At 32.8% G+C, this 17,122-nt stretch overlaps 1 pseudogene; it reads left to right on the forward strand.

The window, feature by feature from the left end:
* The first annotated feature begins 30 nt into the window (after positions 1-30).
* On the forward strand, positions 31-16,237 carry LOC105795932 (DEAD-box ATP-dependent RNA helicase 57-like; annotated as a pseudogene).
* Positions 16,238-17,122: the final 885 nt, after the last annotated feature.

The raw sequence follows: 17,122 nt of genomic DNA on the forward strand, positions 1-17,122 counted from the left end.
ACGTATCAATTTTGTTCTTCTGTTAATCCGATGACATATGATTCGTTCGACATAAGAGGTGCTCGTAGCTTGGAGGCAATGGTGCAGACTCATCTCGCTAGTGGAGCACCGTATATTGAGTTATACGTACAATTTACATCACCAAATGATGCAGTTGTGACTAGTGTTCGAAAGGTATACGCGACCCCTGCCCGACACTCGGTTAGTGGGTTATAAAACACGGAGCAGCCCATGTTTGGTAGTGGTGTGGAATACATAACCCCTGTACGACACTCTGTCGGTGGATGAGACATGCACCTCGATGGGTCGATGTTTGATGCTGGAAATAAGTACTGGGGAACAGCATCAAATTCTACTGGTTGGCAATCTACATCCAAAGGGTCGACCTTGCTCAACTAGAATACGTAACAATATGGATATCCGAGAAACAGCCAGTCAACATAAGTTGTGCGAATGGTGTAGGAACCCAGGCCATACAAGCCGATCATGCCCAAATCGTAATAGTTGAACGTTATTGAAAAAAACATTATATTATTTATATTTTTTAAATCGAAAATTGGTACAAATATTCAAAATATTGACTCATTTAAAAGAAAATCTATTTTATTAAAAATATTAAAGTAAATTACAATTACTTTATTCAAAACAACGTTTTATTTTATTAAATGAAATAATATAGAAATATTCAACATATTGCCTTATTTAAAAGAATTTCTATTATATTAAAAATGTAAAAGTACATTTCTATTTTAGTACATGAAATAATGTAGAAGAATTTCTATTTTATTACATCAAATAATATCAAAATATTCAAAATATTTGTACAAATATATTAAAATAAAAACCAATCTCCGTGCCCGTTGGATTCAGTGCCACATGGCGGCCGTCGACGGTTACGTGCTGGATTCCTCCTTTGTCCAGCTTCTGGCGGGGGTTGTGGTTGCTCCGGCGGGGATTCTGGTTCCTCCGGTAGGGTATCTGGTTGTCGATGTTGGGACGATGAGCCACCTTGATAGAATAGTGATTGTGGAGGTGTTTGCATCACCAACGGCGAATTGTTTGAAACTCATACGGTGATGGGGATTGGTAAAAAGAAGAGCTCCTCGACAGCCCCTCTTGCGATCCCTCGTGCGATATTGGCCTATACATCGGCGGTCCACTTGGCGTAACAAAAAATGGAGATGAACCGGGCCATGGACTCCAACCTGCTATAGGACTCGGAAAAGGAAACATATAAGGGTTAGGATACATAAAAGGGCTAAGATACGCACCTGGCATCATCTGAACAGGCTGTGTCATGGGTAACGTCGATTGAACTGCTGGGTCGAGTGACTGTGTCGGTGTTCTCTTTGGGCCTGGTGATTGAATGGCCACTGATGATGGGCCAGGTGAATGTCTGGGCCTCGTTGATGGGCCTGCATCGTCGTCCATTCGTCTTGGATTTAAAGGCCCACGTTGTTCCCTTTGGACATGTAATTGCCACTGCCTCTCCTCTGCCGACAGTAAATACGGCTTGCCATGGATCTTAAACCATGGCATGTATTCCGGCATGCGTGCTAACTCCGGAACGATGATCGGTTCCCGAGTAGGTATATAATCATACCAATCTTCCCACATTTGGATGTAGTACGACCAAAATCTAGGCCAATCCGTATGCAATTGCCGTAGGTCGATTTTGTGCTGATCATCAAACACCCCAGGTGCTACGGGAATCGGTTGTCTACATCCAAATTGCCGTAATACTCTGTCTGACTGGTGCATCTCCACGGTCGCATAGTTGACCAATGGTACTTTCGCATGCCAAGTGTTCGGATTTTGGAGGTACTCATCCGGAATTACTTCCCGAATTGTCAGATCTTCGTATGGTGTCCATTGAAACTATATGAATATGATGGAAATATTAGTTATATACATAATACATAATAATAAATACTAAATACCAATCGACTAGCTCAACAAATAAATATCAATTTTATTTAATCCTTACTTGTGCTTCCGACTGTTGGTCTAATAGAAGTCGTATATCTTCAAGAGAGGTAGGTAATCGAGCATAACTTGCCGGATGGTTCCACCTAATTAAACAAATTTTTAGCATACTATTATTTTTAAAATCTACGTAATAATTATAAAATCTAATATAAAATTTACCTCGTTATGAGTGGGAATGTATATGGGTGGTCCACTTGAGGATGTAAAAATGGAAAGCGAAACCATGCCCATGACTGTAGTAGTGACAGGCAACCTCTGATTTTCGCTTTACTCGGTCGCGTCGCTCCGCACATCTCCCGATATAATGTTGCCAACATGGCAGATCCCCAACTCAATTCACCAACTGCTCTAATATCAACGAGTTTCAGCAGCCATCTTAGATGTACGAGGTTCCGTGACAAGTCCGGCATCAGATAACCTCTAATTATCTGAAGAATGTATGCCCGAGCATATCGGATTCTTTTTACTTCGGTTGAATCATCATTCGGATCCGGGAATGTGTCTCGTAACCAGCCCATCTCGATCCGACCTCCGTTAATTTTCTCTGAAATAGCGCCCAAAAGCTCGTAGCATACCGCTCCCCAATCGCCAGATTGAACAGACCCGGTGACTGGGTACCCATCTACCGGCAATCCCAATTGCAGATTGACATCTTCCAAAGTGATAGTGCACTCTCCACATGGAAGATGGAATGTGTGCGTCTAAGGTCTCCACCTCTCAATCAACGCACTGATAAGTTTCACGTCCAACTTGCATCCCCGGCCTACCGTCGCCACGTGCCAAAAACCCGCTTCCCACATGTAATTCTCTACCAACGGTGATGGTGGACCATGCATATTACGGATATAGCATTCCAATATCCGATCTACAGACTTTTATAACAAATAATAAATTAATAATTATTTAAAAATGCATAAATAAAAAAATCTTAAATAATATTTAAAAAATAAATTTAAAATTTACCATTTTCATTTGTTCGATGGATATGTGCTTGTTATCAAGACGAATCAAATCTCCGGCCATTGCTAAATTCGTACAAATTTTTACGATTTAAAAAAAATTTCAAAAAAAATTAAACTTTTTTTAAAAATAATTAAAAAATAGGGATTTAAGAGAAATTTGAGAGGAAATTGAGAGCAAATTGAGATTAAATAGAGATTTGAGAGAAATTTGGAAGGAAATTGAGAGGAAATTGAGAGAATAATAGAGAAAGGATTAATTTGTGAAAAAAATGAAGGGGTGGGGGGTTTTATGGTTTTTTTTTACCGTTGGGGGGTTCACCAACGGTCAAAAAATAGCCGTTGCACTGTTCACGTGCAGGGAAAAAGCGTCCCCAGGGACGCGCTAACGTGGTAGGAAAACGCGTCCCAGTCAGCGCGTTTTCTGTCCACGTGGACAAAGCGTGCCCTTGAGGACGCGTTTTCCTATCACGTACCCTGACATTGCGCTGACGTGGACGCGCTTTTTCGGTATGGGCCTATTCCGGTAAATACCCATTTCGATAAATTTTAAAAAAATGGGGCTTTTTTTATGTAATTTGCCAAAGTAAAAGCAAGATAAATAGGAGAGTAAAAGAGAATGTATTTTTATTGATCAATAGGGATATTTATAATACTTTTCCAAAATCTATATTTATAGATATGAAAAGTATAAATGAAATAAAACTCTACTTCCAATGACTATTAAGTCTTAAAGTACATCAAACTTATCTTGATATTGATGGACATTCACTTAATGACAAAATATTCATAGCACTCCCCCTTAGATGTTCATTAGTAGATAATGTGCCTCGTTAAAATATTACTAAGGTTAAAATCTTGTGGGAAAATTTTCTCAGTGAAGGAAAATAGTACCCATATCTATAATATGTATTAACATGTTACCTCGTTAAAAATCTTACTAGGAATACCCAATGGGACAAAACATCGATTAAAAGAAAAAAAAGTACAATACGTATTTACTCCCTTCATGACAACATCACATGATATCTCAAATTTTACGTATTCAATCTTGAATGCTAACTTTTCAAACGATCACTTGAACAAATTTGCCAAAGTTTATATTATCATTCTCCTGGAAGTCATAAGTGAGAAAGACTTTTGGGGAAATATATTTTAATCTCTTCAAGAGTTTCAACCATAATTATAACAAAATTTGATCATGATCCTTCTATAAAAATACAATTGAGTATTTTAGATTATTTTATAATCTTCCTTCAACTACTTTTTACTAAGTCAAATTTACCATATATGCTCAAATCATTTCAATTCATATAAATGTTTACATAAACATATTGAGCAATTTCTCAAGAACTTTTATATGCTTCTAACATTCTAAATCCTTCAAAGATTTTAATATGAACTTCCACTATATAGTAATTAATATAAAGACTGTAACAACAATCATAAGATGCTGTCAATTCTTTCATAAATTGTAGCACTAATAAGATATCTAAACACTACAGGAAATTAGGACTTTAGTGACGTTTTTAATGGCGTTTGGACTAAAAACGCCGCAAAGGTTATACATTCGTGGCGCTAACAGGAAAACGCCGTAATAAATAAAGCAATAGCGATGTTTATGAGAAAAGCGCCACAAAAAGTGAGCAATAGTAGCATTTTTGGTCTAAACACCGTGAATATGTATTATTTTTTTGCGAAACGGTCCCGTTTTGTTGGCCCAAAATGCCTTGGTCTTTTTCCCAAAATCAGTTTCCCTCCCCAAAATCCTAAGGGAGTGTTTGGTTCGCTGTATTGGATTAGAGGTGTATTGGATTAGACGTGTAATAGCAAATCATCTGTTTGGTTGAATGTAATGGAATAGAGGCGTAATAGTAATCTTGTGTTTGGTTGAATGGAATAGAGGTGTAATAGCATAATGGAAAAAACTAAAATGACTAGAATACCCTTAGCATAAATTTGTTTTGGTAAATGATTATTGTTATTGTTATTGTTATTTAAATTTTAATAAGATTATTATTATCAATAATAAATATTTTAATCATATTTAAACATAATTATTATTAAATATATTTTAATTAAAATATATAATTTAATAAAATTCTTAATAATTAGCGAAAATTTGTTTTGGTAAATTATTATTGTTATTGTTATTTAAATTTTAATAAGATTATTAATATCAATAATAAATATTTTAATCATATTTAAACATAATTATTATTAAATATATTATAATTAAAATATATAATTTAATAAAATTCTTAATAATTAATATTCTTATATGAATTTACTCAAATCATAATATATGATATTGTAAAATATAAATTAACATAATTATTATTAAATATATTATAATTAAAATATATAATTTAATAAAATTCTTAATAATTAATATTCTTATATGAATTTACTCAAATCATTATATATGATACTATAAATGAAAATTTGAAATAATTAATATTAAATATATTTTAATTAAAATATATGATTTAATAAAATTTAAAATAATTATAACTAATAAATTATATTTTATGAATTTGTATAATTTAAAATAATAATTATTACATATAATTTAATAATTAATATTAAATTTCATAAAATTCTTGATAATAAATTTTCTTATATGAATTTATACAATTTAAAATAATTAATATTAAATATAATTTAATAGTGATATATAATTTCATAAAATTCTTAATAATAAAATGTTCTTATATCAATTTAGTAAAATCAATATATAACTTGAGAATTATATTCTGCATAAACATAATTAACTTATATTAAGAAAAGGTTAGATGAAAATGAAATTGTATATCATAATCAATATGTTATATAGTTTTACAACATCAAAAAGTTTGAACATTGATATTTAATGGTGAGAAAGAAATCTTCTGACCCATTCCAATCGGGCAACAGAAGGTAAACTAAAGAAAACGATCATTTGAGTTGGATGATCGGGAATTTTACTCAAAGCATCATACCGCTGATCGTCGGTTAAACCTTCAATTGACCATAAGGCTGAATATAAATTTGAAGCTTTCTCTTCCATCTTTTGATGTTCTTCTGACTTCTGCTGAACTACCACCTCGGAGGCAATACTCCTACTGATTTGATCGCCAACGACCTGGATTTTTTCCCCCAACAAAGTGGCAGCCTCATCAAATGAAGAATACACATTATCACGAGCATCGATTTCTTCTTTCTCTTGTTTGAAGATGAGGAACCCCTTGGTCTCTATCTCCTCGCGGATCTGTGCGAAACATCCATGTCGTCTAAAGAGACGTCGGCCCATGATCATAGAATGTGTTTCTCTCTTCATTCATATCGTAGTAATCGTTCATCCTCGGCATGTATTTCTTCAAGAACATCGAGAGTGTTTGAGCGTCTTTCCATCGCCCGATCTCTTGCGTATATGGCAGTAAGTTGGTTGTAGTAAGGGAAAGAACGATGTCTGAACTGAGAGGCTTCTTTGTGACTCTAAAAAAAATGAGGAAATCATATTAGTTATAAGTTTTGTAAAAAAACAAATAAATACTTGAAATACATTTTACCTTTACATAGGATTCCCAAACTGCATCTTCAGCAACAACGAGCTGCGTATGCTCGTCCCAACCAAAACTGCTGTTGTTTTGGCCATTAAGCATGTCGTAAACGACTGACCATTCCCTTTTTAGGCACCTAATCCGAGATTCAATATTTGGCTTCGCCTTCAACATTGCTCTTGGTAAAGCCTTTTCTAGCATTTTTTCTAGCTCGTTCAAATAACCGGCCTTGAACCCGGTATCAGCATTAAATGTTCCTACATTGTGCAAATCCACCATGCAAGAAACCAATGCTGCATCTTCTTCTAGAATCCATTTTCTTTTGCTTCCTCGAGAAGCTTGAGAAGAGGCATGTGATTGTGGAACACCTGACATAGTTATCTTAAGAAAAAAAAAACAAATTAACATTATTTACTATTTATAATATTATATCGTTAGTTCAATATCATGAATCAAAAGCTCAATACTAAATTTAATGAAATAACACATGCTGAATGAAAAGATAATTGAATTATAATTCAACAAAGTTTAGTACAATACAGAATTATAACACAAAGTTTAGTACAAAGTTTCATAAACTAGATACATAAAATAACATCAACAAATTAATTGTAACTCAATTTGTCCCTAAACCTAACTAATTTCTAGATGCTTGCCATTCATCGAACATTTGGTTGGCTAGATCCATCCTCCAAGTAGCCCAAGCATCCGATAGATGAATATTTGTGATATTCGGTTCATCGTCATCCACCACATTAGTAGGTAATCCTTCTCCCACCTCCGCTTCAATGGGATCAATACTCATATGGGTTCGAATAAAATTATGGAGCAAACAACATGCAATAATAATTCTATTGTGCACCCTTACAGGATAAAACGATGGACTCCTAAGTATTCCCCATCTAAGTTTTAATAAGCCAAAGCATCTTTCAATGACATTACGTGCTGAGGCATGTTTCATATTAAAAAACTCTTGCGAAGAACTTGGTTGATAACCCCGACGCCACTCGTTCGGATGATATCATCATCCTCTAAATGGTGCAAGAAATCCTCACAATTTGTGTATCCAAGATCAACTAGATAATAACAACCTATAAAATAAATTTTTTAATAAATGATTAATTCAGCACACAAAGTTTGATCTTAATAGTGAATTATTCAAATTCCTCTAACTATACACTTTACCATGGGGAACTTTTAGTCCATGTGTTCTACTAATGGCATCTCGAAGCACCCGTCCATCGGCAACTGAACCTTCCCAACCAGGAAGAACATAAACAAATTGCATCTCAGGTGTACAAACACCTAGCATATTTGTTGCTATGTCACCTTTTCGGGTTCGATATCCAGGTTTATCAACTGTTGGCACCCTAATCTTGATGTGGGTTCCATCAAGAGCACCTAAGCAATTCTATATCACATGATATAAAACCTTGAGTTAGAATACTAATTTAAATCTAAGTCAACTAAATGTTGTACAAGCTATATATAAAACTCAGTCTAATACCTTAAACCATTTCCACCTTGTGTCAGAAGAATCGGTACGTAATTGGCTCGCTTTTTAAATAAGACATCTTGTAAGCGTGTGACAACATTTAAAACACTATGAAATGCTCGCTAACAGCTTCCGGACCTTCTAAAGTGATGCTTGATAACTCGATTTTTCGGTGATGGGAGATGATATGTAAAAACATTGCTACTTGCTCATCAACAAGCATGAACCTTGACGACTTCAATCCCCCTATCGATTCTAACATCTCACATAGTTTAAAAAAGGCAGTTCTATTCATCCTAACTTGTTCAATACAAGTCTCGTCACTAGCATATACAAGCCTCTTCACATAATCCCGTTTTGCATAAAAATCTAAGGTATAGGACCTAATCCTTGGTCTATAAGTCTCAGAGGCTAAGGTGGCACCCATTCTAAATAAGAACCAAATCGCAATTCTACAGATTTCCAACCATATTGTCAATGCAAGACTAATTCTTTTACGCCTCACACTTTATGCAATTAAAGGCAGACGAGCCATTACTGCAACATATTAAAATTAGAACACACTATCAATGAATTGAAGTTGCAATTACACATTATCAAATAAAAATAAACAATACAAATTTAGAACACAGGAAGCAAAAAAATTATCTACTAAATGATATCGTTGCAACAAAGTTAGAGATTTTGGTTGGCCAATTTTTTTCTAACAAAAAAAATCCTAAAACGATTAAATTGTATTACTAAATAATTAGAAGGTTTAATACTGCAATAAATCTATTTTATTCAAGGGAAGCTAGATCCCTGCTTGCCTTGCCCTCCCTTATATTAACTATAGTAATTAAGGTATCAAAACTTGTTTATTTTGTAAAGCAACAAATTTATATATAATTTTCCTTATTTTAATTATTAAAAAGGGTTCAATAAATATGAATTTGGAGACCCAAGTTTAATTAGATTTTCTTCACATGGTAGGTTCAAATGTGAAAATATTTTCTAAGCAACATTATTTATTTTTATAAGAATGAGGATTTGCTTTAATAATCTTCATTCTCTTGTTTTAAAACTTTTATAACATTCCAAATTTAAATTTCTTTATTAAAATATTAAATTTATTGATTTTTAATAAAATATTAAAGTCCTTATTTTAAATATTGATTAGTCCTTATTTTAATAAAATATTAAAGTCCTTATTTTAATTATTGATTAGTCCTTATTTTAATAAAATATTAAAGTCATTATTTTAATTATTGATTAGTCCTTATTTTAATGAAATATTAAAGTCCTTATTTTAATTATTGATGTAATTATTTAAAATCAAATGAATCAACTAAAATTTACTAATAATCGAGTGCTTATTTATATAATTTAGCAAAAATATTATAGAATACAACTTATTTTAAAATATATATTTTATCAAGGAATGTTTAATTTTTTTTTCAATTTGATTTTCCGAGTTACAAGATCCCATTAGCTTATATATTAGAATTTTAACTTCCACTCTCAAAATAACTTTGATTATTATTATTTATGATTAATAAAATATAAACTTATATATTAAAGATAATGTGACATTAGGAAAACCAAAGAGACAAATTTGTATAATATGGAATCCATTATAAACATAAAAGGCCTTATCTATTTTGTTGATTTTCATTCACTGCCATCAATATTCATAGTTGAATTATATCAATCACATCTTATTTATATAGAATTAAATGCGGATTGTGATCCCATTTAATTTCAAATTTATAATATTGTTTCGATTATTTGAAAATCTTAAACAAAATATCGACATTAACGTACTAATAAATTACAACTTTACTAGTATATATTAATGGACTTCAAATATTTTATTTTCATATGGAAATATAGGTCTTCTTTTGTACTTTTTAAAACTGCTCAAAGAAATTTACCAAAACAACCAATTTACTCATATTTCATATTAGAAAGGACCTTTATAATACTTTTAGTAAAACTTCAACATTCTCGAAGATAAATGTAATATACTTGAGTTGAATTCAAATAGTAATAAGTTTAAATCAAATTAACTCCTCGATGTTCGACACAAGCGCTTTATAATCGGTTTATAAATTTTAGCACAAATTAATCGATTTTAATTGGTGTAAATGAAAACATATCATCAATCACATGTTTTGATTTAATCTTCATTTTAGCAAATCGAAAAATCCAATTTTCATTTTAAGATCTAAATTTATTATTATCTTAATTCACTTATATAAATTTACTATCAATTATTATTAATAGTGAATTATCAACCAAACGGTTTAATCACGTGTATCTCGTGTATCTAAGAACACAAATAATGAACATGTCCTGCAAGTAACTCGTTTTCGTCACTAGCATATCCATTTTCATATTCTACTGACTAACAAATCAAGAACAAATCAAGTAAATTGTTTTCATATTCTACTCACTAACATAAACAAATTCAATTTCCAGCAGACAATCAAAACAATTTCCAGCAGACAATCATAACAATTTCCAGCAGACAATCAAAACAATTTCAGAACAAATCAAGAACAATATCAAAACAAATGCAACAATTTCCAGTTTCATCTTCTAGTCACTAACAAATCAATACAAATCAATAACATTGTCTAGCAGACTATCAAAACATGAAGCAAGCAACAGGCTGACTTTGAATAGAAAACAGGCTGACTTTCCAGTTTCATCGCCTATAAATTCTTCAAATATGAAGCAAGCAATCTCATATTTCCAGTCAAACAGGCTGACTTTGAATAGAAAATCATGGTCACACACATTATTTGGGGTCCACTATCATCTCTTGTTATGGCAAGAGACAACCTATTGTGCCACGATCAAGCACAAAGGCGAATACTGAGGCAATAGCAGCAGGCGAAGATGTACATATGGTTACTACAACTCTTGAAATGTCTAAAACAGCATGTTACTATGCAGTTAAGTTGTATTGCAACAACCAATTGGTAACACAACTAGCAAAGAATCTAGCTTTTGATGCATTGATGCACGAATGTAGAATGTAAAGATGCACTATCATTATACTCATGCGAAAATACTTAACGATGAAATTAAGATAAAACACATTTGATTAAAAAATCAAGTCGCCATTTTATTTATCAAAAAAATCAATGGATACAAACTTGAAGAATTTCGTAAGCAACTTAAAATGACCTCAAAATACAATTGTAGTACAAGAGCAAATGGATTGAAGGGGAGTGTTGCCATCATCACTGACTCTCTCTCTCTCTCTCTTTCCAAATTTTATCATCACATAGTCTATTCATCCATAATTAAAATCATGATTCAATAAATTGTATGCTTTCTTATCGTTTCTTTGGTAACATTAATCTTTTGACATCTATCTAAATTTTGTTTTTTTCAATTTAATACCTCCCTATTTGTTGTTTAAGTAATTACATATATTTGCTCCCTCCTTTTCGATTTTCTTTTAAGAGAATGGTTTTATAATGTGACATTCTTTTAAGGAAAATAGTTTTATAATAGTGAAATTATTAGATCATACCAAAATGATAAAGTTTGAGTAAGATTTAATGGGATAGATTAAAGGTAGTATAGAATAATAATGCTTTATAATGTTTCTTTCATACAGCACTGTCAAGATCATCCTTAATCAAGATTTAATCAGACATAAGCAAAAATCGATGAAATTAATCCCAGCACTGTATCTTCCTGTGCTAAATGATGAAGAACATAATAAACGGAATCAATGATAGCAGAGACCGAGATAACAAATCTATATTTCAATCATATACATGGACAACAGATGAATATAAACATCTCTTTTACTTCAATGATATATGATGACTCAAAGGGAAATAAACAGCAATAGAAAATAAACAACAATAGAAACATGCAATCGGGGAAACTAACCTGTACTGACTTGATCGGGGCAGAGATATATGAAGAACAACCTGTAATCGGAAAAGGGGAAACCGATTAGGTTAACAGTGCAATTATCGATGAAGAAGTCACTGCACTAACAAGGCAGTGATTCGAATCTGCTAACCTAGAATTAAGCTAAAGACACTACAAGGCAGCCATTGAAACTAATTACAGAGAGAAAAAGAGAGTTAGAAAAGAAAAGAAAAGAAAAAAGAGAGTTGAAACTCATTACAGTGATTCCATTCCTTTACCTTTCAGTTGCAGTAACCTGGAGACCCACCAACTAAGAGCAATCGAAAGAGTGACAGAGAGAACAAGAAAAGAAAAAGGTCGACTGGTTGAGAAGGCAATCGAAAGAGTGGCAGAGAGAAAAAGAAAAGAAAGGAAATGGAGGGAGCAAATCGGCAGCAAAGAGGCGTAATGGACTGGGAGCAAATCGACAGAAAAGAAAAGCAAAGAAACAAGGAAGGAAATCGGATGAAGGAACAGAAGAGAAACAAAGGGGATCGGGGGAGGTGATGCTGAATTGGTAGCTAATCTGGGCAAAAGAGGGGGAATAGAAATCTGTGGGTTTCACCGATTAAGAAGGTAATGGATTAGGTGCATATTACCAATACATCAAAAACAAACGACCTAATACACCCGAATTAGGTGGGGCCCACCGATTAGGGGTGTATTGGCTATGCCAATACACCAAAGCCAATACACCAAACCAAACATGCTCTAAGTAAATTTCCCAGAACCTGTTTAGAGGAAGTTACGGTTTCTACGAAAAAAAAGAAAGCGTAAACAAGCAGCTTCAGGTATTATTTCTTTTTCTTCGATTTTTTTTGAAAAAATAATTGGCTGCTATATTGAATCCTCATGAGAAACTGTTTTCGCGTGTGTGCTTGATTGGAATGTAGAAGCGGTAGAAGGATTTAATGTCTTTAAGAGTTCAAAAGAAGCACTGGTTATAAGCGAAGATAACAAAACAGACGAGGGAGAAGATAATCTTTCTAAAGAAAGAAGAAAATAAACCTAAAATTGGAGGTTTTCTTCTGAAAATTCATGCATAATTTGATTATTTTGTGCACTATATTTGTTGTAATTTTCTTGTTTTGTTGATGAGATTAGGCAGATTCGATTTTGCGGAAATAGTTTAATATTCATGTCTCTGGGAATAATGTTGCGTCTCCACTGAAGAGTTTCGCGGACCTAAGCTCAGTGTATGTGTTCCATTGTGAAGTGTTTTTAGCTTAGCTGGCATTTGACTTTGCCTTTGGTTGCTATGAATTAAGCTCTTCCTTAAAGGGATAAATATCAAATTTTGATACATGAGTTTTGATTTGGTGCAATTATACACGTGAAACTTGAATTGTGGTTCATATGTATACATGGAGCTTAGATTTTGATTTAAATGTACACATTTAAAAAAATGAATATTGTTAGTGATTTGTAAAATGGTGTTAATTCGATAATATTGTTAGTGGTTTGTAAAAATTGAATCAAATAAATATTTCTTGTATAAAATTGCACAAAATCAAAGTTCATGCATGGCATTGCACATTGGATTAAAGTTCATGTATAGTTTTGATCTTTACCCCTTTTCTGAAATTTATCCTTTACTTCTTAAATTTGGTTTCTCTGCAGATATGAATGTGAGTCTTATTTATTGCACAATTTTGCTAAACTTGGATTTAAAGAGCCAACACCAATTCAACGATAGGCTATTCCGGTTCTTCTATCCGTATGTTCTTTTATTTAACTCCTACTGCTTTCTTTTCTATCATCTTTAATGTTCTTTTATGGGAAATTAGGTTATTAAGTGAAAGGATCAGTATTTGGTTGTTTTTGCTTTATATAGATTTGCTATAGTTTCTCATAAACTGAAAATTGAAATGATGTATTGCCGTCATTTGTGCAAGGGTCGAGAATGCTTTGCTTGTGCCCCAACTGGGTCCGGAAAAACCTTGGCTTTTGTATTGCCTATGCTTTTGAAACTCAAGGTATCTTTCTTTTGAATACCTGATAACCATTTTTTGGCAAAAAAATACTGTCATGTTTACTGATTAGCTTCCTTCATATATCAGCATGCATCGACTGAAGGTGTGAGAGCTGTTATACTGTGTCCTACTTGTGAGCTAGCTGCTCAGACGACCAGAGAGTGTAAAAAACTTGCAGAAGGAAATAAATTTTATATAAAATTGCTGACTAAAAAGCTCATAAGAAGCGCGGATTTGACAAAGCAGCGTTGTGATATATCCACGCCACTTCGCTTGAGTTCGGCTATCAAGAAAAGGAAACTTGATTTGAGCAGGTTTGGCGCTTATAATCGTCTTTATGGATACAATTAGTTTCTCATCTTAGATTGTAGAGAGACCAATAGGATGAGTATGTAGTTAAGTAGATGCTAAAAGCTCTTTCGACCATTGGATTAGTTCTGGTTTATTATAAGAAATTTATTTGAATGCTTTTAGTGCACTCATGATTTTGAGAAAACTATGATTAGAACATTTTGTTTTAATCCGAATGGTTAGAACAATTTATGAATGTTTCAGGGTTGATATTGTTAAAGCGAAAAAAAGGTTCATAGTTGAACATTGCTTTCTTTATACAATTTCTTTTTCTTTCTTCAAGGTTGAATATCTTGTCCTGGATGAGTCCGACAAACTGTTTGAGCTTGGCTTGATAAAGCAGATTGATTCTGTGGTTAAAGCATGTTCTAATCCTTTGATTATACGCTTATTATTTAGTGCTACTTTACCTGATTCTGTTAAGGAACTTGCACGCACCATAATGCATGATGCTGTTTGCATTATTATTGGCAGAAAGTAAGTATGAGATTATAATTTTTCAGTAGTAAAGATAAATACTTTTTGACACGCTTCTTTTTTTTTTTTTTTATCCAGGAATACGGCTTCTGAATCTGTTAATCAAAAGATAGTTTTTGCCGGAACTGAAGAAGGGAAACTACTTGTACTTCGGCAAAGTTTTCAAGAGGTATGCTCATTATACGAATGCTAAGAAAGCTTGGTTCTCTTGCAACTATTATTGTTTGAGAAAGAAACATTCTGTGTCATTTTGATGTTATATATCACATAGACAATCCATCTTATTTACCCTTCGAAATTGTGTTTGGTTTTCTAGTTGATAGAGGTTTAGGACATGATTGTAAAGGAATTGTGTTCTTTTCTCTCGTTATCCATGTACGTTCTTTTTTATCTCAAGTATGTCTTAACCATATTCTTGTGTTTATCTTCTAAAATGCTTGATAGTAGAGATTGAATCCTCCGGTTTTGATCTTTGTACAAAGCAAAGAACGCGCAAATGAACTGTATGAAGAGCTGAAATTCAATAATATTAGAGTTGGTGTCATCCATTCAGACTTATCCGAAACACAGGTAAAGGATTATTTCTATGCTTATTAACGAAGCTGCACCAACAAAAGAATTCCAAGTGCAATCGAAGATGTTTCACCTTCACATAATATATGGCTAGGTGCTCGTTCTAGTGCTAATCGAAAAGTATAACCTTATGTTTGCCTTTCTGAATGGTTATTTTCTTCATCCTGATATCTTATAATTGAATGCAGCGTGAAAATGTTGTTAATGACTTCTGAGCTGGCAAAACGTGGGTTTTGATTGCCACTGATGTCATTGCCCGTGGTATGGACTTCAAAGGTGTCAACTATGTGATTAATTATGATTTTCCCGATTTTGCTGCTGCGTACATTCACCGAATCGGTATGTTGCAGAACTTGCTTCTTTTTAAACAGATGGAAGTACCATGTCTTTATTTATTCGTGTGGTTATTGAAACTGAAGTTTAATTAATCTCTCAAATAGGTCAGTCCGGCAGAGCAGGGAGGACCGGAGAAGCTATTACTTTCTACACAGAAGATGATGTTCCGTTTTTGCGTAACATAGCTAATGTGATGGCAGCATCCGGCTGCAAGGTTTCGTCCTGGATCATGGCTTTGCGTAAGTTAAGGTGGAAGAAGCATCGGCCCAAAAAAGAGTCGATTTTAACCATACCAGATGTTGCAGAAGAGTAAACAAATTGCTGGGAACGAACTATTTGCACCGGATTCTTGTTCTTAAATTTCCTGTAGGGTGTTTTCCTTCATAACTTGTCTGATTGGATTTTTATCCTTGAGGTAACAAGTGCAGCGAAGATTACTTATCCCGGCACCGGAGCCTCAATCGGGACCAAAACGGCAGTTGGACTTAGTAAGCCTTCAAATTTTTGATGAAACAGGAAATTGATAGCTGTAGGTTTTGGGGTCAATGTTCCTATAATTGTTGCTTCCCTTGAAACATTGGTTTATTTAATCTATATTGAAATTAATATATATTATATGTAGAATTTTGATTTTTTTTCTTTAAATGAAAATTGAAATTGTTTTCTGATGTTAACGATAGATCTATAATTTTAGAAATGATATCGTCCATCTAAAGAATACGAATCTATCACAATTTATATTAAAATGAATAATAAAATTTATATAAATATATAATGTCTTGAAATATGACGTGTGAAAATAGAATATTAGTATTTATAAAGTTTGGAAAGATGTAATTATTTTTGTATAAAATGTGGTGATAGAAGTGTTAAAATAAACCCAAATCAAGCACAAATTTTAGTCTCTAGTACGATTTATTTTTATTTAGATATTCTGTGTGGACTAAATATGGATATATTTGGTTTATCAATTTCATCATGATGATTGATTATAATTCTTTACATTGATATTGGTTATCTTTATTTAGGTATATTAATTATAATTATAGTAGTGATTGGGGTGTGACTGAGTCGAGTTCTTTGGTAAACTTGAGTTCAAGTTCTATTTGAAATTTGGGGTACGATATTCTATTCAAGCTCAACTCGTACATCAATTTCTAAGCTTGAGATTGACTTGAGGCATAATCGAACTTATTAAATTCATTTATTAATTTTCATACTCAAGTGTAAGCTTATGAGAATATTTTAGACGTTTGTTTTCTTATTGTGAGAATATTTTAACAATATAACTTTTGAATATAAAATATTTTGTTATTTCATTTATTAATTTAGATCATATATATATTTCTTTCGTTGGATTTAAAGTATCATTTAGATTTGTAGTTTTTGGTTGGATTTGATGTTACAGGAAATTATGTTGACAATTCGGGTTTTATATGAATGAAAATGGGTCAGTAAAAATCTACTAAAGTTAATGGCATTTTTCCAGCCAAAGAACATGACTTTTAG

The sequence above is a fragment of the Gossypium raimondii genome, chromosome 3 (genome assembly GCF_025698545.1).
Source record: "Gossypium raimondii isolate GPD5lz chromosome 3, ASM2569854v1, whole genome shotgun sequence".
In the NCBI taxonomy this organism is placed as follows: Eukaryota; Viridiplantae; Streptophyta; class Magnoliopsida; order Malvales; family Malvaceae; genus Gossypium; species Gossypium raimondii.